The sequence below is a fragment of the Lygodium microphyllum genome, chromosome 13, assembly GCF_053477565.2.
Source record: "Lygodium microphyllum isolate KBCC chromosome 13, Lygodium_microphyllum_v1.1.10, whole genome shotgun sequence".
Classification (NCBI taxonomy): Eukaryota; Viridiplantae; Streptophyta; class Polypodiopsida; order Schizaeales; family Lygodiaceae; genus Lygodium; species Lygodium microphyllum.
In genome coordinates this window covers 145,313,801-145,335,721 of record NC_141147.1, presented here as the reverse complement: position 1 = coordinate 145,335,721, position 21,921 = coordinate 145,313,801, and positions in this window count along the sequence as shown.

Sequence of the window (21,921 nt, the reverse complement as noted above, 5' to 3'; positions counted from 1 at the left end):
GCCTCCCTTGGTACGCTGTGTCCTGGGTCTTTCTGCAAAGTGACTACCTGTCCTCTACTAGACGACATGTTCCTATCCAACACAATGTTCGATTTGATGGCTACCTCCCTGGGTACGCCTCTTCAACAACTAATGACGCAATCTTCATCGACAAACAATCGAGTGATGTGAGCTTTCATCCTAACCGGATGGGGATGTGAGTATGGTTTCCCTCTGTATCTATCAACCGAGAGTAAGACAGAGGGTGGGGCGAGTGACCAATCTTTCCCTTCCAATCGAATGAGAGGTGAGAAGTGTGAATGGAGTGTTGCATGCACGGGATGGGCCTCTCAAAGCACAAAGCACAATTTGTCCCTGTGCACCGCACCATAAGGCTCCCTGGCCTTCCTTCTTGCACCGTATGCCGGCACAGGGCGGGATGCACAGTTGCACCATCAAATGCGTACAAGGCATACAACCTTTGCACAAGTGATTGTGAGGATTACATCAATGGGTTTCAGGAAAAGGCTGCCCTCCTGTATCTATCCACAGAGCGTGAGACAGAGGGTGGGTTGAGTGTGACTGGAGTTTCTTCAATCAAATACCGAGAGGTGAGATTGAGGGACGTTACGACACTTGGAGTCAGGTATGTTTCTGTTTCCCTGTGCACCCACGGGATGGGTTTTTACCGTCATCACAAGACACATCACCCTGTTCTGTACACTGCACCCTAAGGCTCCCTTGCCTTTCTCCTTGCACCTATGCCAGCCGGGTTGGACGCACTAATGCACCATCAAATGTGCACCCTGGCATACTCATTTCTACACCATTCCCCCTTGTTGATTCCTCAACTGGGTATGAGATATGGGTTTTAATCATTCTTCCTCGAGTGATATTAGTCATGGGGCGAGTGATTGTTCTTTCATTTCGTTTGAGTGACTGTGAGTTGAGTGCAATATCCCTCATCATCAACGGATTTCTTGCGATTCCTTCCATCAGCTACCTCCCTGGGTGCTGCCGCGTGGTCCCTGCCATGACGAACGTGTGCCGAGAAGATGCCTTGGTCCCTCCAGCGCCGACAACAACACTGGACGTGCCGTTGATACTCAACCTTGATTCTTGACGCCACGGGCCAAGTTTTTCTAACCCTACAACTTCTGTTTCTTCGTGATGTTCATGTTTTAAGTGTGGGGAAGTTAGTGGATGGTCTGTGGCATGGTCCTGGGTCCCTAATGCTCGGTTAACCCTATCCGTTAAGGTCTTAAGTGTGGGGACGCGTCCTTGCGCGTCTACATTGCATACTCATCTACATATGCCTTATCTTGCTCATGCATGTATACCATGACTTGCTTTTACCCTCCTGGGGTCCCTTCCCACCCGCCCGGTTATGTTTCACTCACCCTTGGGGCTGTTTCCTTGCAGTTTTCCTTCATTCCCTGATTTTGAGGTTTTTCCATGTGAATGCACCCTACGTTCACTTAAATCCAAATCCAACCTTATAGCCCTGTTCCTCTCTTTGAACGGACCATTTTTCCTTTTTACCTACCCCTATTCCGGTGCACGGTTTTTGCGTTATTAATTTTTGAAGCATTTTACGCAATTTAGCCGGTTTTCCCATGTGAACGTATTTTTCTTGCTTCGGAACCGTGATCTGACGTCATAGCCCTGACCAACGCTTTTCCCCTGAGATTTTTCCTTTTTATATCGCATCATTTCGATACACGGTTTGTCCGTTATTAATTTTCCGGGTTTTTAAGACTTTTTCGTGCGTATTTTTGACATTTTTCCATGTGAACCTGCCCTGTTTGCATCGGAATTCCAATTTGATTTGACAGCCGTGTCCCACATGCCTTCCCCTACCTTTTTCCTTTTTCCTCCACCCTTTTTCGACTTCTCGATTTTTACTTATTAATTTTTAAATGACTTTTCGGGCGTATTTTTGGAGTTTTTCACATGTGAACCCCTCCTATTTCTGTCGGAACTACGTTTTAACGTGATAACCCTGTGCCACTCCTTCCTGCGGACATTTTTCCTTCTTACTGCATGTCATTCCGGTAAATGATTCGTCCGATATTAATTTTCGATCCCATTTTCGGGTTTGTTTTTTGGGTTTTTCCCATGTGAACGCGTCTTATCTCAGTCGGAATTATGTTTTGATGTGATAGGATTGTCGAGCACATCTTTCTGCCTAGTTTTCCCTTTTTCTGAACTTCATTCCGATGCACGGATCTTTCGATATTAATTTTTAAATTGCGTTTTTGGTTCGTTTTTTGTGTTTTTTGCACGTGAACGCCCTTTACCCCTCCCGGAACCCTCGTCCCATATTTTTCTTGTTTCCCCCCTGTCGTCCTGCCCACTTTTCGTTTTTACGATATTTTGTTTTGACATCCGGATTGGGAGTTATTAATTTTTCTTTATTTTTACGTTTTTTCTCGCGTCCGTTTTGCGCGTGAACGCGCCCTTTTTCGATTTTACGAATCTCCACGCGCCCCGGTCGTGTCCGCGTAACCCGTACCGTCATCCCAGCGTCGTTTCAATCCCGTCACGGCAAATTTTTTTTACCCCGCCCCGCGCACGTGCGCGGGACGGGGATACGTCCGCCATTGCCCTTGCCCACCCCTATTTCCACTACCCACCCGCCCATTGCCCCTGCCCATCCACCCTGCCCATCCCCTTTCCCCCTTTTTCCACCCCCCCCAATGCCCTTTCCTATTCCCCCCCCTACCCCGACCCCCCCCACCCCAACTGCCTCCCGCCACCTTCTTCTCTCTCTCTCTTCTCTCTCTCTTTTTCTTGCTTCTCTCTCTCTCTCTGTGCGTATCCATCTCTTCCTCCTTCTTCTTCCCTCTCCCTTCTTCTTTCTTCTCTTTCCTCTCCCTTCTCTCTCCTTCTTCTCTCCTGCCCGCCATCTCTTCCTCCTTCTTCTTCCCTCTCCCTTCTTCTTTCTTCTCTCTCCTCTCCCTTCTCTCTCCTCCTTCTCCCTCCCTGCCCGCCATTGCTCCTCCCTTCCCTCTTCTTCCTTCCTCCCTCCCTTCCATTCCTCTCTCCTCCCTCCATCGCAGCTCCCTCCCCTCTTCCCCCGCCTCTTCAGCCCTCGCTCCCACCCTTCGCCGCCGTTTGCGGACGCTGCAGCCACCCGACGTCCTGTCGTTGCAGCTCCCACCCGCCACGTCGCCGTCGCCTGCCGCAGCCGCCCCGCTGCCCGAAGCCGCTGTCGTCGCCCGGTGGTCGAGCCGCCGCCACCTCGCGCCGCGCCGCCGACCGCCCGCCCACGCCAACGCCACCTCTCCCCCTTCTCCTCCACCTCCCACCTCCACCTCCTCCACTACCTCCCTCCCAGGTAGTTACAACTAACCTAGTTAGTAACTAACCTAGTTCAATCCTAACTCCCCTAGTTAATCCTAACTGACTTAGTTAATACTAACTTACCTGACTTAGTTAGAACTAACCTAGGTTGATTTCCCTGACTAACATGACTAACCTAACTTAAGTAACTTAAGTAACTTACGTGACTTAAGGGACTTAAGTGACTTGTGACTTATGTGATTTATGTGATCAATGTGACTTACTTAATCACAAAATTCATTTTTCCATAAAAAAATTTCAAAAAAATTTCTGAAAATTCCTTCTGTCTTTTGTTAATTTTTGGACCATTGTCTGCTAGGAATTGCCTTTCCTATAATTTTAGAAAAATCCCTCTTTCCTAAAATTAACCATAAATTGCCAAAAAAATATAGAAAAATCATTTTAAAAATTATAAAAAATTCTCAAAAAATTATAACAACATTCTAAAAAATTTCCCTCACCTCCCTTGCTCATTTTTTATTTTATTCCAACATTAAAAAATCATACCTAAAAATCAAATTAAATAAATAAAAATAAAAACCCAACATCAATCAACTTAATACATCTGCTAAGGTGTTATTTGTTGTTTCATCAGTGCTTTTTGCTTTTCCTTTCCTGGGACTCTTCCGTGCGCATTCCTGCATTTCATACACACCCTGCCAGGTATTTATTTTCTGTTATTTATTTATTTATTTATTTTCCCCCTTAATCACAATTAATTGTTAAAATCAATTCTTTAATCCACCCACCGTTTCCACGCGCATTCGCGCTAAACACACATCCTTTTTTAATTAAAATAAACCAGCCGTTCACTTAGCACGCGCTACGTGCGCTACAGAGGCACTTTAAAATTTTAATAAAATAAACCAGCCGTCACATGAGCACGCGCTGGCAAAAAAGCGCTCCACATCACTTTAATTATAATCAATGAATTGCATTTTAGAGACCCAGTCGGGAATCGAAGTCCGGGACTCGTATAACTGCACCGTTTAACCTAATAATTGGTAATTAAATTTATAATAAGGAACCGCCGTTTTCTTATTAAGGTTTATCACCTAATAAAAATTCACCCATTTTTAATAATTGATTAAAATCAACCCTTCATTAAATTAAAGTCCCCCTCACTGCACTTAATTCCCTTTTTAATGAAACGTTTCGTGGGATGGGTATACGCAGTTCTTAGTGTTGTTTTCCCTGGTCCAGTCTTGGTTTATCATAGATGTCGTCTTGATATGTGTCGGATATGGTATGGTTTTGGTTTCATGTCTTTGTTACGGTTACGGGTACGGTATGTAGTTTTTTTTTCTTTTATTGCCTGATACGGGGTTCAGGGTGTTTGTTTGATGCATCGCATGAAGCTTTCGGTCGCATTTGTCTCGAGGTCATGTCAAATTTTTTCTAGGATGTGGTTTGCTTGGGGTTAGTAGGTCGAGTCACGTTTGATTGGTAATTCTCTTATCCTTGGTTTTTTGTTTGTTGCTTTGCAGGCATTCTCTTTGATTGTCTGTGTTGTGGTGTGTGTGTAACCATCTGAATGGCGCCTTCTCATGCTCCTCCCCCTATCCAGTACGTCCCACTAGTTAGTAGGGATTACTCGTCCCTACTTACTTTTGAGCCCCTCACGAAGGCAGGACTTGCTGCTTTTGTGGCCACTCCTTTTCCATTACTTCCTGAGGATCCGTCCGTATGTGATGAGTTCCTGGCCTCTTACAGCAAGAAGACAGGAGTAGTCCAAGGCATGTCTATGACATTGACGTCTCGAGGCTTAGGGAAGGCTCTGTCTTTACCCTTCAAAGGAGAACCTTTTGTGACCACTCGACAGCTCTTCTCTAATGAAGAGATTCTCAAACTGTTGCAGAAGCAGACACGGGAGGTCCTTGATGTTAAGAAAGTGATAAACTCTTCAGGAGTTTCGTTTTCTATGATTACTGATCCCGTCTGGAAGACCATGTGCCAGTTCCTTCAGGACAGATTCATGCCTGCCAAAACGCCATCCCACTATTTGTCCAAAGAGCTTTTCACAGCTTCCAGGATGATGCTAAAAGGAGTTGCCATTGATTGGAGCACATACCTCCTTACTAAGATGGATCAACATTTTGTTAAAGTCACGAGGGGTAATGTTACCAATGTTACCTATGGATCCTATTTGTCAGCCTTCTTGACCTATTCAGGTTTACAGAAGACTGTGCCTCTACCTCCAGCATCAGATCCAGTACCTCCTCCTCCACCTTCAGAAGAGTCAGCACCTATTGACATTGAGGATGATGATTCTCCGCCTCCCCTGGTCATACAGCGCAAACGCTTGAAGAGGGTAGCGGACAAAGCCCCTGCTGTACTTCCCTCAGTGCCTATCCCTACTACTTCTGGCAGTGACCTCCCTGGGTTTCTCACTTGCACTAACCTATTCAGGGCACATAGAGAAGGATCCTTGGATATCTCCGTTCCTTCCCTGAACAGTCTCGTTTCAGGAGATGCCATTCCTTTCCTCTGCAAGGATATTCAAAGTTCCATTGAGTTGTCAGTGACAGCTTGTGTTCAACAGCTGTACGCATCTTTCTATGAGGAGCTCATGCAGTCCAAAGACCAGTTGCATACGGCAACATCTGAATTAGCATCTACTAAGGATACCCTAGCAGATCTATTCAAGCAAATGGAACAGCAAACCCAACTGGTTGCCACCCAAAGTGATGAGATTTCTTCATTGAAAACCCAGTTATTCGAGGCTCAGTCACAGGTTACTAGCCTTTCAGCAGAGAAGGAGAGGATGTCCAATGAAGCGAAAGAATTCCAAGTTCAATTAGATGACAAGCTTTCAGCTTTACAAATGGCTAATGACACAGTGGCCAACCAAGCCTCCCAAATCCAGCAGTTGCAGGATCAGCTTGCAAAGTCCCGCTCTGTTCCTCCAAGCCCTCCTGTTCCATTATTTCCTTCTCTTTCACAGCAGGACTTGGCTGCATTACAGAGACAGGCTACTTTGTGCCCTTTATTCCAAGACAAAGTGGAAAGATTGCAGTCCAGAATGGACTTATTATGGTCTACCTTTGAACAGTTTCAGGAATATGTCTTACCAGACCATTCTTTCTTTGTCCACTACCATTTACAGAAGCTGGTCTTCTATATGAAGCTTTCCACGATGGATTTACCTTTTCCAGAGGATGGCTGGAGTGGGGCTTGGTCTGCTGAGTTGTTGACAGAGGTAGTTAGAATGCTCTTTGAAGATTCTGTCACGCCAGACACCATGCTGATGTCATACATGTATCTCCGAGGAGATTTGTTAATTCCAGATGAAGTAGATATGGCATGGTATGTGGGGGATGTGGTCTTACAAGCTGTTCTCTATGTCAATCATTTGGAGTTGCGCATAGCTGATATGTTTCAGAGTTATTCCTCCAAAGTGGCTGATTGTCAGGATAATTCGTGGCATCCCATGATTGAGTCAGTGGTCCTAAATCAAAGACAAAACACAGCTCCTACCTTTGTACAGAGTACTAACCAACTGAGGATGGATCTCTTAACCTATCTTTCCAAACATAATCCATTTGATGCTACCTTCTTTGATGTCTATCAGAGACGATCTCTCTTGGGACCTTCTGTTCCTACCCTCCTTTATTACCAACAATTGGCTCACCGCTATGCTATCTATTTTTCCCTTTGTCAAACAAATTCCACAGTAATTTTACCCCTTCTTTTCCAACCTTCATCTTTCCCTCAAATTCCTATTTTCACTTACTGTTCCTTTATTGAGGATAGGGTATTTTCCCCTTCTCCACCCTGTCCTTCACCCCTCATTAACGTACCCTCTACATTTCCTATTTATCAGTTAACACCATTCCTTAGTGATTCCTTCCAAATTTGTGCCACTCCTTCTTTAACCTTTTCTTCCTTTTATGATTTTTCCTATCCTTCCCTACATCCACTTTCCCTTATTCCATTACCCTCTCCTAACACTTCCATATCTCAACCACCTCAGTTGGTTAGTGACTGTGCTGGTTTTGATAATCAGATTTCCAGAAGAAGGGGATGGAGTTCGGATGATTGCCTTACAGAACCGTAGATTAATTGGCCAGTAATTCCAGGGGAATGGACAGTTTCCAGTCAAGCTTATCAAAACTATGTTCATTTTGCCCAACAATATTCACAGTCTGCAGATCCCTCAGTGAGATTAACTGCTCACTTTGCTTGGTATCTGGCGTATATGCATAGGCACTCCCATACTGATTCAAAGCCTATCCCAAAGTTGTGCATGAATGTCAATGTTAGCATTGATTCTCAACAGCTGGAGATATTGTATTTTCATGCCCTTTGTTTGCCTAGCAGATACTTGGTCCTATTGGAAAGGATGTGCTGTCTCCAATTTTTTCAAAATCCTCCTAAAAACTTTGTAGATGAATCCTTATCTATGGATCGATTCAGACAACATCAATCTTTTAAGAGGGATCATCTTCATTGATGCCTTTCCAATGTATGGTGCAAGCTTTTTAATGCCAAACTCTTCTTTTTGAAGAAGTCATTCAGATGGTTGGGTTGTGTATTAGTATTTGTGTTGTGAGTTCATGTATGTCAAACGAACGTGGTGGTTTCCTATTGGATTTTGTGTACGAGCTATGTTTTGGAGATTTGTAAAGATGGGGTCGTGGTTGGAGAGTTGAAGCTGATGCAGAAGAAGAAGAAGCAAACTCTTATATCCTTTACAAATTTGTTGTGATTTTCTTGTTTGATAAGAGCTATTAATGTGTGAAAGAGTTTTCCTTTCTTTGTATTTTTATATCAGAAACATGTTATAAGATGGGGTCGTGGTGGATGGATTCTTTGTGAGAAGATAATGAAGATCAAAGTGAAGCTTTTAAATGAACTTGTATTCCCTTTTTCCTGGGTCGCGAGGACGCTTCCTTATTAAGTGTGGGGATATGTTGAGTGTTGAAATGACTTGTTTTTTGGCTGATTTTTGTTGTTTTTGAGAGCTGAATGGTTGATTTTATGGGAAGATTGATTGATTAGGAAGTGGTTTGAGAGTGTTTTGGATGATAATGATTGTGTTTTGGAAGATCATGATGTTTGTTGATGGTTCTGTGATGTTTTGATAGGTTCTGATTGGTTCTGTATACCTTCTGTTTTGTTCTGTTTTGGTCTGTTTTTGATCTGATTGTCTTCTGTAAAGAGGGATGGAGTATTGATTGATGAAGAATGAGATATTGTGAAAGCTTAGTGAATGGTTTGTGAGAGTTTGGAATGATTTGAGAATGAGTTATGAGGTTTTGATGACCTTCTGTAACGTTCTGTAGGTCTTCTGTAGAGCTTCTGCTTCTGTTCTGTTTCTGTTCTGTTCTGTACTGTAACTGTTCTGGTACTGTTCTGTAGACTGTTCTGTAAGTGTTCTGTGGAATGTATGTGTGACTTTGGGAAAGTTTTCTAGCCTTGGAAAGAGGTGAATACAAGTGCAAAAGAGCTGAAAGAAGTGAAAGAAGTAGCTGCTGAAAACTCAAGTGAAGACTAGAGTGAAGTGACAGTAGTGAGCTATGAAGAGACACTGTAGTGGCTCTGGTGACCTTTCATATCAGACATACCTCTTGGGAGGGGTATCCACGACCTAAGAGTGATTATTGAGAGTAATTTTTGAGAGATTGTAGTGAGGATATGATGTATTATTGATGGAGTGTGTGAGAGAGAGAGTCAGAGATAGCTAATTCTATTGAAACAAAGTGATTGTATATGAGAGATTGAGAGAGAAGATTATGAGGATATTGAAGATGAATACTATGTGATGTATTTCCATTCAAAGATGGTGTATTCTTTGCTTTCTTTGTGATATTGATGGATTTTATGAGGATGTTGAAGAATATGGTTGATTCTATTAAAAACCGTGGGAGATTTACATGATGCTGCATGAAGATTTGTTGTGCCTGGTGTTCTTTTCTTCATTGTGATCATATGAAACATGATAAACAAGCTTGTTGATGTTACAAGATAGATTTTCTTGCAAGAGAATTCCCTTTTCCTTGGTGTTCCTCTCGGGGCTCCAATAACCAAACCAATCTAAACATAGAAATACCATGCTGAAGAGAAAAATATGCCTTGAAATGATTTAAAGACCAAAGAAATATTCATACCCTAAGCACTTGACTACTTTTCTTATTTTAGGGTCAAAAAAAAAAATCGTAAAGATAAAGAACTAGGGTTGTCCCTGAGATTCTTAAAAAGAAACCCTAGGCTCGACATACGTCAGCTTAAAGAATCTAAAATGGATTACTCCATCACAGGACTTGCGCAGCAAGTACGAAATCATTTAATCTTGTGATTGATTCACAAGGAGAAAGGGTAAAAACCCTCAACAAGGATGGCAGATCCCTACGCAAGTTATCTCACAAAAGGACATATTTTTAGATATCCTTCTAAATAAGGAAAGTTTTAAACCGAAAACTAGCATATCTAATGAACTTTAGGGTTGACCAAGTTGGGTTAATAACGTACGCCCTACACCGGAATGTAAAGGATCTTGCCAATTTAGAAGACACTTTGGGAACGAGTGCTGATACACTCAAAAGGAAAGAACACTTCCTTAGTAGTTTGCCAAACAACACGGTTGGTTAATGGAAATGTTTGTGCTTGCTAGAGATTTTAGAGCTCTATTTGAATTATGAATTACAAACTAAATGAATACCTATACTTCAGGTTAAAGACCTGAAGGAAGAGGCAGTTTTCAGTTACCCCCGACTGCCTGCCTAACCCTAACCAAGGGGGTTGTTGACCGCCCCGGGAACGTGGACCGAACCCGCCGCGAGAGATCTCTCTGTTGAGCTCTACTTGGAGCAGGAGGACGCTTGGGTGCCAGGGGGGCTCTGGCCGTAAATCCCTCACCTTCCAGGTCCTGCACAAGAGGCTAACGTGACTGGGGATTGGATCTCGAGGCCCACATACTAGTTTACGGGCGGAAGCTTGGAATAGTGATCCCTGCGGATTACTGGATAGCCTTCGGGCGGATTATGGACACGCCTACGGGCGGAACTCATTGTAATTCAAAGATAAAATGATGAAATGTTAATAAAGAAATTGATTGATATTGTTTTTCTTTGTCACGTGATAAGATTACGTAAAGGAACTAGTGTTTAACGGATTAATTAAAGAAGCTGGTTGTTATATGTCAAACTAATGTGTTAGGTAATTACATAACTAAAACAAACTGAGAAAAGTGCAGAGGATGGGCCATGGATCCGTCCTACGGTTGGGTGGTCCCGGTTAGCCGGGAACTTTTCTCAAAGAACAGGATGAGCATCAAAGAAAATGAATAATGGAAGCAATGACCTAGAGTTATGTCTTACCCGATTTACGTTGTTTTAGGGGAACGGAACGGGACTATGCCTTATGGCAGAGAGGTTGAGCTTTGCATCCCTCTCGTTTCCCATTCTCCTTGAACCAAGTGCAACGTAAATCCGCTTCGGACTTGTCGTTTCTGTGTAAAGTAGTTTGCTTGGGTCCGATGCTAGTTGCTATTAGTCAATGACCAGTCAAGAAAACCCTAATTCCGGTCGATCCTAAGTGGGAACGGCCAGGATACTTCCGCTACGTGGTAGACGCGGCAAGACCTAGATCGCAAATCCCGTAACATTCCATGGGAGTGCCAAGTGGAGCTTTCTAGACATCCTTTCCGATGGACTGCTAGTACGTGTCCTGGATGATACTTAGGGGACATGTTACATTTTCCCCTTGAAACATCATTTCCAAATATTTTCATAAACTATCATGAGTTTGTTTAGCTGCAAACCTTGTAAGAAACTCATTTTTGACTTCATTCCAATTTTCCCTTGTCTCTTCATTCAGTAAGTTCCACCATAATCTTGCAAAAACTTCACACAACATGTTGATAATTCGAAGCTTATCTACATCAGTGTCACTTTGATCTTGGTAAGCCATCCACTCCAATCTCTTGATAAACTAATTAGCATTCTCATTTTTAGTACCAAAGAAGGGTTTATATCCAAAAGCCACCATGCTTGAGTTTGTGTATAGGTTGGTTTGCAAACCTTACAGTTCCCAACAACTGATAAGATAAGCAAGAGATCTTCAACATGAGATATCCTTAGCAGGGGCACCAATCTATGGTAGTTGAATTGGGTAATTGGTCTCTAACAACCCCCAAGACAATACCATAGGATAAAGACCAAGGATTTCAACTCAATAAAACCCACGAAACAACACCATTGAGCACATGATCAAAAATTCATGATCACTCAGGCCTCACTAAAACTTCAACTCAACACTTCACCGGTTTAAACTTCAAGCTCAAATTTTACCATTATTAGAGAGAATGATGCTAAAAAAACCATGACTAAGACACTAACAACATGAGCTTTGAGATTCACACAACTCCTATTTTTTAGGGATGGAAACCCCACACAAAAAACTGCCCCACAAAGCATGGTTGCCTTAATCAGTGCAAAACCAGTTGTAGATCCCTTTTGTTCTTCTTTTCTCAGAGCACACATAAATACAATCCAAATACACAGGTAGGCAAAGCTTTATACTGTAAAATTTCATGTCAATTCAAGAGCTACAAGCATTTCACTAAGGTAGACATTCCATTACTGCATCATAACAGATTTTACACTTATATAGCAATGGACAATCATGATGACTTTCATGGGAAACTGAATTGGTGATGTAGATGTTGAATTCCGCTTTTTCCTCGTTGAGCTAAAAAATTGCCTCATAGATTACTACACATAAGAGTTCAGAACTTTCTAACTAGAAATCAGATCACCGAGCTTTTAAAAAAAAAGGTGTAGCTCTCTTTCCAATCTATAACTCTCTAGAAAAAGTCAAAGCCAAATTCTTTGATTTGCTATCCTGAAACAGCTCTGCACAACATGCAATCCTAAATTTTTGCTGCTCTATACAACAAACATAACTTCTCTGTTCCAAAAGCACAAACTTGTAAACAAGAAGATACTTTCTTTGATTTTAGATTGTGATTTCAGCATACCAGCAAATACATCTCAGCATATCTTGCGTTGATAAAGAATTGCGGGAGCTTCAAACTTTATGAACTTTGATTCATCATTTTCTTAGCTGCAAATCCTTCCAGATTTCCACTAAGTCCAGTCCATGCATTCAACATCTGCCCATAATACAAATTCTCTTCCACATACCTAGTTTCAGATTTAGAGATCCTTTACTTTCATTCTTCTCTGTTGGCGGAAAGCTTCATGCAATAGCTAACATACATCACTCTCCACACAATGAAGAACATCCCTCTGCTATCTTTCACTCATAATCATACCTCAAAACAAATTTGTATACTCTATGCTGCACGAAATAGTAGAAGAAAACAAGACAAATAGAAGACTCTTATTACCATCATTTGAAAACTAAGCTCTTGCATCAGCCCATTGACTTCAATAGCCTTGACATCATACTCCATGGCTCCAATAACTTCAGCTTCAAGGTCTCTTTCTTCTGAAAATTTATTCTTCTTCTTCCGAGCTTCAAATTTGTCCCTTCTGTTGAGGCTGTAAGATTCTTCTCTCTCTCTCTCTCTCTCTCTCTCTCTCTCTCTCTCTCTCCGATTCTCCCATGTTGAACCCTTCTCCCCTTCTCTTCTTTTAAAAAAAAAACTCCACACGTGTTTGCTTTTTTTCCTATTTTACTAAGACGCCCCTTGCTTCCCCTTAATTGTTAGATGAAAAACATGCCCCTTGTCACATTGTCATGCGGCTACATGCACACCATGTTAAAAAATCTAGAGTGTGGATTTCTTATTGATTTAGAGAGCCAATGCCATTTTAGACATTAGTGTTAGTGTCCATGGTTTAAAAATTATCAGATTTTTGGATAAGTTTTAGCCAAATTTTGATATTTTAGATATTGTATTTTGTAAAAATCCATAAAACTATAAACAACTTCTAGATTAGGATAACATGTAAAAGAAAGCATATAGCTTTCAGCTATTTTGAGAGGATTTTATGTAAAAAGAAAGATTAGCGAAATCCTGCAACGTGTGATCGTTGTTTTCAGACAGTGAACAACACTCGGAACTGGGAGATGAAGGAGTGATCTAGCAGAATTTTGGCCATTATCTATGCTAGTACTTCACCCCCGTTTTGGTGCCAATGGAGGCATCAGATTGGCAATCTGAGTAGCATAGAGGAAGGTATTATTTTATACACGTTTTTGTCTATTAGGGTTTTATCTTCTCATAATTCACGAATAAATTGATAGGCTTCATCTTTGTTAGTATTCTTCTATATTCACTATTTCTTTTTGTGAGTATTCTTCTACATATTCTATTTCTTTGAACCCTTTCTCTTCCGTCTACTCCTCTCCTTGAATCTCCCTTCACCCTGATGTCTCTTACCTCCATGGTGGACTTACGACACCAAATACTCCGACATTGTGTTAGGGGAAGTTTATGCTATCATTAGAGGAGAATTTCGGAAGATATTTGCGCTGACTTGGGGCTAATATCTTCACATATTCAGAGAATTAGCTACAACAGTGTTCTTTTAATTCATTTCTTACTCTACAGAAGACATCTTGTGAAAATATGCAAGTATTATGCGGCCCTATGGCAGGGCAATGTTTGTAGATCATTCATAAATGCTTTGAGTTGAATTAAGAGGATATTTTTCTCTTATTTCTTGGCTGTGGTAACTTATCCTTATCAAGAACTCAATTTGAAGCTCTCTTAAAGCAAGTCTCTTTGCCCTACAAGCCTTGTAATTAACTCATAAGCTTTTGTCCCTAACAGTCTACATTGAATGTAATCATACAATGTTGATTCATGCTATGGCATCATGTATGAATGATGGGATGTAAATTTGTTTATGATACGTGACAACATATTGTACTCGATTTTAAAAAATTGTGATTGCTCTTACAGTCAAGAAAACAAGCTTGATTTGAGTTAGAACTTATGAGATAATACTCTTGTGATCTTTGCTATGAACGTGCAGTTGGAAGCTCTATTAACATCTTCAAGGACTTGGCTTGAAACCTTTAAACCTTCTCTACCATCTCCAAAGTCTAAGCTCTTGAACCCCTATACATTTTTTTCTCTCAAACCCTCGTGATTGACCGTGAAGTATCTCTTCAACCTTTAAACATTCACTATAATATACTTATCTCTTAAAGATACATCTCCATCTTCTTGTCTACTTTTCTTGCCAAACCCCTCTAGTGACCTTCAATCCTATGCGCTGCAACATTGGTGAACCTGATGTGAAGGCTGATGTAAGAGAACTCCAAGATGGGGGATTATTCAGGAGATACTCTACAACAATTGGTGCGCATACTGTAGTAGACTTAGCAACAATAAATCCAAATGTTACAACAACAACAACATAGGCAAGATGAAGAGAAGATTTATTCCACAACTATCAAGGCCTTAGAGAAAGTTGGTTGGGCGAGAATTAAAAAAATTTAATGGTCAAAATGTGAGAGCGGAATTTAGGTGACGGGAAGTGCTTAAAAATAGCTAAAAATTATGAATATCAAGGGGAAAATATTCACTGTCAAAGGCGGCGGCTCGATCTAGGACGATTTTAAGCGTCAAAGTGCTTTAAAGGCGCCCGAGCGACACTTGCTGATTTTTCATAATTTTTTAGACAGTCATGCAGGTTGACACGAGCTACTGGCGAATGCGGGATGCTAAGCCGGACACACAAGATTTTTCAGAGCTCAATTCTGAGTCCGGACGGGAAAATGGCCAAGAAACCGGTCAAGATACGAAGAGGTGGACAAAATTTGGCCAAAATGGGCAAGTGACCCTTGGGAGCCCAATTTTAAATGTAGCATGAAAGTTTGATGTAGATGATGAGGAAAAAACGTGGAGAAGAGGGGGCGCCATACTGCGCCGAAAAATGCGCTCCATGCTCTTGATGGTGATCTCCAGCATGCAAACAACCCATGTCAACCATCATTGCCCCTCATTCCCTCCTGGATGTTGACTCTATCGCCGCTTCTCGCCCGTCAAATGATGCTCTCTTTGAAGATCTTTGATTTCAGTCTTTCTCTCTCCTCCCTCTCTCTCTTCTAAAGGCAAATTCATGTGGGAAGAAGAAGGAAGAAGAAAGAATGGTGGAGGCTTGTCCGGCATGGATCGGATTGCTCCACGGGCTGGAAATGGTGATTGGTGATTGTGATGGACATGAAGTGCTGCTGATTTTCAGATTTGCAGCCATGGACATAAAACTCGAAACACGCAAATAAGTGGTAATTCAAAATTTTCAAAGGAAATTTGAGATTCTATAGCTTTTGATTGATAAAATGTCGTTCATGTGGGCTAAAAATTGTTTATGTTGCTGTTTTCCATGAGTTCTTGCTGGCCATAATCAGAAAATCAGAAAAATATGCATCTTGTGGTTCAAAATAACATGCTAAAACACGTAAAATATGAAAAATCAAGGGAAAATGATGGTTTTTTGGCATAAAAATGGGAAAGTAAATAGGAACACCAACTAAACTTTCATTTTGCTGCAAGAAGGAACTAAGGGCCACAGCCCATAACCTATTTTGAATTTTCAGTAATTAAACAATGCAAGAAAATAAGGGAAAATACAAGAAAAGGGTGAAAAAACCTTAAAAAATAGGGGAAAAATACATTTTGGGTTTCGAAAAATAAGGATAAATAAGAGCAATGTTTGTGAATGTTTGTGGGGACTGAAGCATGAGGATTTGCCTCAGTTCAACCCCACCTTCTTGTTCTAGTGTGTCTTTTTCCGCTTTCTACACATAAAATGATGGTAAAATGCCTCATAAATCTATGCAACGACGCAATATTTAAATGGGCAAGGGTAGAGAAGTTGAAATATGTCTAAATGCCATGTGAGATGATGGAAAGTTGCTGATTTCTATGCATAGCATTTAGGACGGATGATAATTAAAATTAAGAGCTTAGTAGCACGAGGATCACCTCGGTGCTAGGCCCATGCAACGAAGCACGAACGGTAGTTGGAAACCATTAAAAGAATGTTTTTGCACTTGTGCACGATACTGTTTTGCTAAATGTTTGAGCACTAGGCATCCACCAAATGCATAGAGCATGAAAAGAATTTAAAAAATATCAGTGACCAGCTCCTGGACATGCATTGCAATTGGTTTATTAGAACATGACCTACGATGAGAGGTAGTGAGGTACCCATGCTATAGGTAGACGCGGATCCTAAAGGGGAAAGTACGTGAGGAAGAAATGGTACACTCCTGGACACACTTATTTGGTACCTTGAGCGACTTTTATGCGAAATGTTTAGATGTTGAGCGACGCATCGAGGGGCCAATCCCCAAGGTGTAGGAGAGTCGCAGAGGGTTGACGACATTAAGCCGTAGGAGGAACCCCATGTGTATGTGATTCGAGCCTTTTGGCTATGTGAAAGGGACTCCCTCTGAGGAATAATATTGGGTTAGGATCAGTTGGACTACAATGTATTACAAACGCAATGTTTAGGAAGGCAGAGATTTTGATAGACGCTCCTGACCGCGAGGCCGAGGGGTTGTCTTGTGCGTAGTGACGAGGCCCGGCTAGTGCATGAGCTAGTGCCGGCCCGTTTTTTGGTCCATCAGTGGTGCGTCTGCCGGGAGCCGCTTAAAAGTGGCGGTTCTCGAATCCTAGTTGTTTAGGGACCAACTAGCAGTTTATGCCAAAGGATACTGAGATTGATCCGTTATTTATTGATAAGCATCGTCTAGCAGAAATCCAAAAGCAAGAAAGAGACGAAAGAGCTAGGCGACGTGCTGAAATTTTTAGGAGATATTCCCCTAAGCGTAGCGGTGCTGAACCCTTATGAGGGAGTGGATCTAGTGGTCTTGGGGCCACAAGCAGTAAGTTAGGAGAAGGTGGAAGCTTTAGTGCTCCCCTTCCTTCTATAAGCTAGTCCACGTCAAGTACGGGAGGTGTAACCCCACCGTCCCCTATTCCTAGTGCAAATCCAATCCTCGTCATGGCGCAGCCTATTGCAATTCCAGCAGGAACGACGGATTTGCCGGCTCTAGGCTACCTGCTACCCATTTTTAATGGGTTAGTTGAGGAAGATGCAGAACTCCACATTAGGGAGTTTCAAAAGCTGATGTTTAATTGTTGCATCCAAGAAGAAGGACATTTAATGATGTTCTTCAATATGACTCTCAAAGGAAGAGCCGCTATATGGTATCATGGTTTAGAAGCCGGAACCATATTGAATATTGATTCATTTTATGGAGCTTTTCGAAGGGAGTTTGCCCCTGAAAGGGGTGGGCAATATTGGTTGCGTGTACTCAACGTGACCCGCCAAGAACCACACGAGGATATCCGTGCTTATGCAAAGAAAATAAAGGAGGTTTTCCGTAAGTTGGACACCTCTATTCCTATCCCCGTAGCTGCCCAATTGCAATATTTCCTACATAGTTTGGACTTTAATATCCAATTACAGTTGAGTAGTGTCCCCTTGGGGGATATAGATACTACCATTACACGAGCACAAGAGGGGGAATCCCGACTACAAGCAGCCTATGCTTCTCGAGGTAATTTGAATATGGGTTTAGTATTGGGAAACAATGTGGCAATGGCCAATGGCAGTAGTGGTCAAGGGATGGCGATGGCTAACCCTAATGGGAGAGGGAACATGATGCAGAATGTGCCTTTATTACCAGCTCCCCCTAGCATGTCGATGCCTACGGGCAGTCAAATGGCTCCAAATGGTGGAGGCCAGGCAGTTAATTCTAATACCATGCCTGTGGCTCAACAACCAGTGCCTAATCGAATTGTTAGGCCGATGGAACGACATGGTAATGACCAAGGCTATGAGTCGAGTGCTTCCAATGTTCTTGGAGAGGTTAAGGACATGATGAAGCATTATACCGACATGATTACGGAGCAGTATCGACAAATAGCCGTTGATGTCAACTTCCTTAAAAAACAACAAAATTTGATAGGAAGTAGATACCCAGAGGAGGGTGCACCTTCGAGGTTTAGTTGCAAGTGGTGCAGCGGGCAGCACTATCCAAGAAATTGCCCAAATGTTAAGTGCGACATTTGTGGAAAATCTAGCCATTTAGCAGCTACTTGCTGGAGTAAGATCAGTTCCCTCCAACGAGGTAGTCGGCAACCAGGGCCTGTTAATCATCGTGCCCAAGGAAATGATTCCCAGCGAGAAGATGGGCCTAAACAAATACTTCAACGACCAAAGACTACAGTGGAGGAGCTACCAAGTGGTAGTGGGGTTAGTTTGATTGAGGCTGTATGCGTTAATGATGCTAAAACCTCTAATCTGCGAGCTGTTCTTACAAGAGGTCAAAAGGGTAGAGAAGCCGACAAGGATAAGCCTGTCGACGGAAACCCTAAACAAGGCGACAAAGGAACACAAGTTTTGGATCCTGCCCTAGAAGGGGGACCTTTGAAGCCCGTAGAGAGTAAGGCCGATAAGGAACAACCAAAGAAGAAAGTGAAAGTTAAAAAAGAGGTAGTAGAGCCGGTTCAGCGACCTAAAGAGCGGATGGTTTGGCGTGAAAAGCGAGCTCTATCAAATTATCATGAATTCGATTTGGCGAGCTCTCTTTGCGAAGTCAAGCCGGATGTGAATTTTTTACAGCTTATTAAGCTTTCCCCAGGAGTACGCAAGGAATTTAGAAAGATTCTACGTACCGGGTATATCGTAGAACCTTTGGGTATTGCACGAGTAGGTGATGATTGGTTCGAGTATGCTGAGAAGCATTGCCCAAGGGTTGCAGCCTATGTCGATGGGATATTAGTAGATTATGCCATTGTCGACATGGGATCATCTGTTAACATTATGAGTTCTGAACTGATGGAAAGGTTGGGTCTTGCGATCCAGAAAGATACCTCCACAATTCTCAGAATGGCAGATGATAGTTTGAGACAGCCGGAAGGCTGCATTACTAAGGTCCATGTCACTGTTGCAAATGTAGAATGCCTGTTGGACTTTAGGGTTATTCGTTTTGCAGGCCATCCAAGTTACCAAGTATTACTCGGATGACCTTAGATCTTGCAAGCGGACTGCCAAGTGGATATACCCGCCAGTCGGCTAATATTCGGTAGAGGTGCCCAGCGTGTGGTGGTTGATGCTTATCCTGAGTCCCCGCAGAGTGAGAGAGCTCCTCTATCTTCTACAGAATTGGAGACACTAGAAGATTTATCTGCCAGTGAGACATCGTCGAGTGATGAGTCCAAAGAGGGATCCACCATGGAAGACATCTATTAGATCACTTTGAACGAGCCGATAGAGGGCCAAGATCGTATAAGAGATGCAGATGTTAACGAGCTAGACCTTGGTACGCTTGGTGATTTGCGGCCAATCAAATTAGGTTCTATGCTCAGCACAGCAGAAAGGGAGGACTATGTGGCCTTGATCCAGGAATTCCGTGATATCTTTGCCTGGAGTTATGATGAGTTGAGAGGCATCCCTCCTAGTCTTGCTGTTCATACAATTCTGTTGAAGGAGGGCAGTCGTCCTGTACGGCACAAAGTAAGGCGTATGCCTTTCGAATTGAGGGACGGCCTGTTTGAAGAGTTACAGAAGCTTTGAAAAGCGGGTTTGATTTTTCCTGTGCAACACACGGAATGGTGTTTGCCAGTTGTGATTAGAAAGAAGAAGAATAATCAAATCCGTTTATGTGTAGACTTTAGGGAGCTGAATAAGCAGACAGTTAAGGACTACTACCCGTTGCCATTTATTGACCAGATTTTGGATCAATTAGCGGGTAGGGAGATATATTCGTTTATGGATTGCTTTGCAGGATACAACCAAATGGCAATTGCAGAAGAGGAAAAGTTGAAAACAACTTTTATCACTGTATTTGGTACTTTTGCGTACCATGTGATGGCCTTTGGTTTATGCAATGTGCCTAGTTCGTGGCAACGAACAGCAGATAAGACATTCGGTGACATATCCCCTGAAGAGTTGAAGGTATTTATTGATGACTTAGGGGCTGCCACCGTGAGAGAGAGGCAGTTGATCATTCTAAGAAAATTCTTTGAGTGCTGTAGACAATTCTGCATCGCCTTAAACCCACGGAAGTGTGTTTTTGGAGTACCTTATGGGCTATTGCTGGGTCATGTGGTCAGTTCGGTAGGAATTGCGACAGACCCCGAGAAGGTCAAAGTTATAGTTGCCATGGGTCCACCACGCACTCCGAAAGAAGTTCATAGCTTTCTATCTTTGGTTGGTTATTACCGTAGATTCATAAACGCCTTGGCAGAAAGAACGTTGCCGCTTACAAATTTATTGTCCTTTAGCTGTTCGTTTGTATGGGGTGACCCTTGTAAGGTAGCATTCGAGGATGTGAAACAGGAGCTAGCAAGAGCGCCCGTTTTAAAAGCACCTAAAAGAGGAAAGGCATTCTATATATTTTCGGCAGCCACCATGTATAGTATCAGCTGCTGTTTAGCCCAAATTTGGGAAGAGAAGTGGTACCACTCGATTGCTTTTGCTAGTCAGAAGCTGGGGGTATCCAAAATAAATTATACTTACATGGAGAAATTGTGTCTAGCGATGGTCTTTGGGACCAAGAAATTTAGGCATTACATTCTCTATGAGAAAGTCGTGCTTTATACGAAGGCGGAAGGACTTCGACTATTGATGAATAAGCTACAGCCGCCTGATCATCTAGCAAAGTGGTTGATCACTTTGCAGGAATTTGATTATGAAATCAAGAGTAAGCCACCAAGGTTGCAAGGCATCGTGGAATGTCTAGTGGACTTTGGGGAGCCGAAAGAATCTGTGGCTGAAGGTAGTGACATGGAGTTGTTATTTAAAATAGATACGGCATCTATTCCCTCCTGGTATGTTGCAATAACGCATTATTTATCAACAAGAGAGGCGGGATCCGAATTATCTAAAGCTGAGAGAAGGAAAATTGAGCAGCAAGCATTAAAGTTTGCTTTCATCGCAGGTACATTATATCGGCAAGGGGTTGATGACATCTATTGCCGGTGTGTGATGCCTGACGAGGTGCCATTCATTTTGGAAGAGTGCCATGATTCTGCTTGCGGTGGCCATTTTGCTAGACGGCTTACAGCACAAAAGGCTTTAAGAGCAGGTTATTGGTGGCCTGCCATCTTTCAGGATGCGTTTGTGTATGTTAAGCGATGCGATATTTGCCAATGACATGATAGTCGAGAGAATAGGAAATGACCACTCACCCCTATTATGGCGATACTTCCATTTGAGAAGTGGGGAATAGACTTTGTGGGTCCTATTACTCCGTCGTCGACCATGCAAAAGAGGTACATCATTGTCGCAATTGACTACTTCACAAAGTGGTCAGAAGCACGTGCAACAAGGAAAGATGATGCTAAAGAAACTGCTAGTTTGCTTTTAGAGCAGATAATATGCCGGTTTGGTCCACCGAAAGAATTAGTGTCAGACCGCGGAACCCATTTCCTGAATAAGGTGATCAAAGGTTTGATAGAGATGTGGCAAATCAAGCATAACAAGACAACCCCATATAATCCGCAAGCCAATGGGCAAGTTGAAAGCACCAACAAGCAGCTTGTGGGCATCCTGTCCAAAATTGTGTCGGAAAAGAAACGGGATTGGGATAAAAAGTTATACGTGGCAGTGTGGGTCTATAATACGACCTTCAAACGAGCCACTGGCCATACCCCGTTCA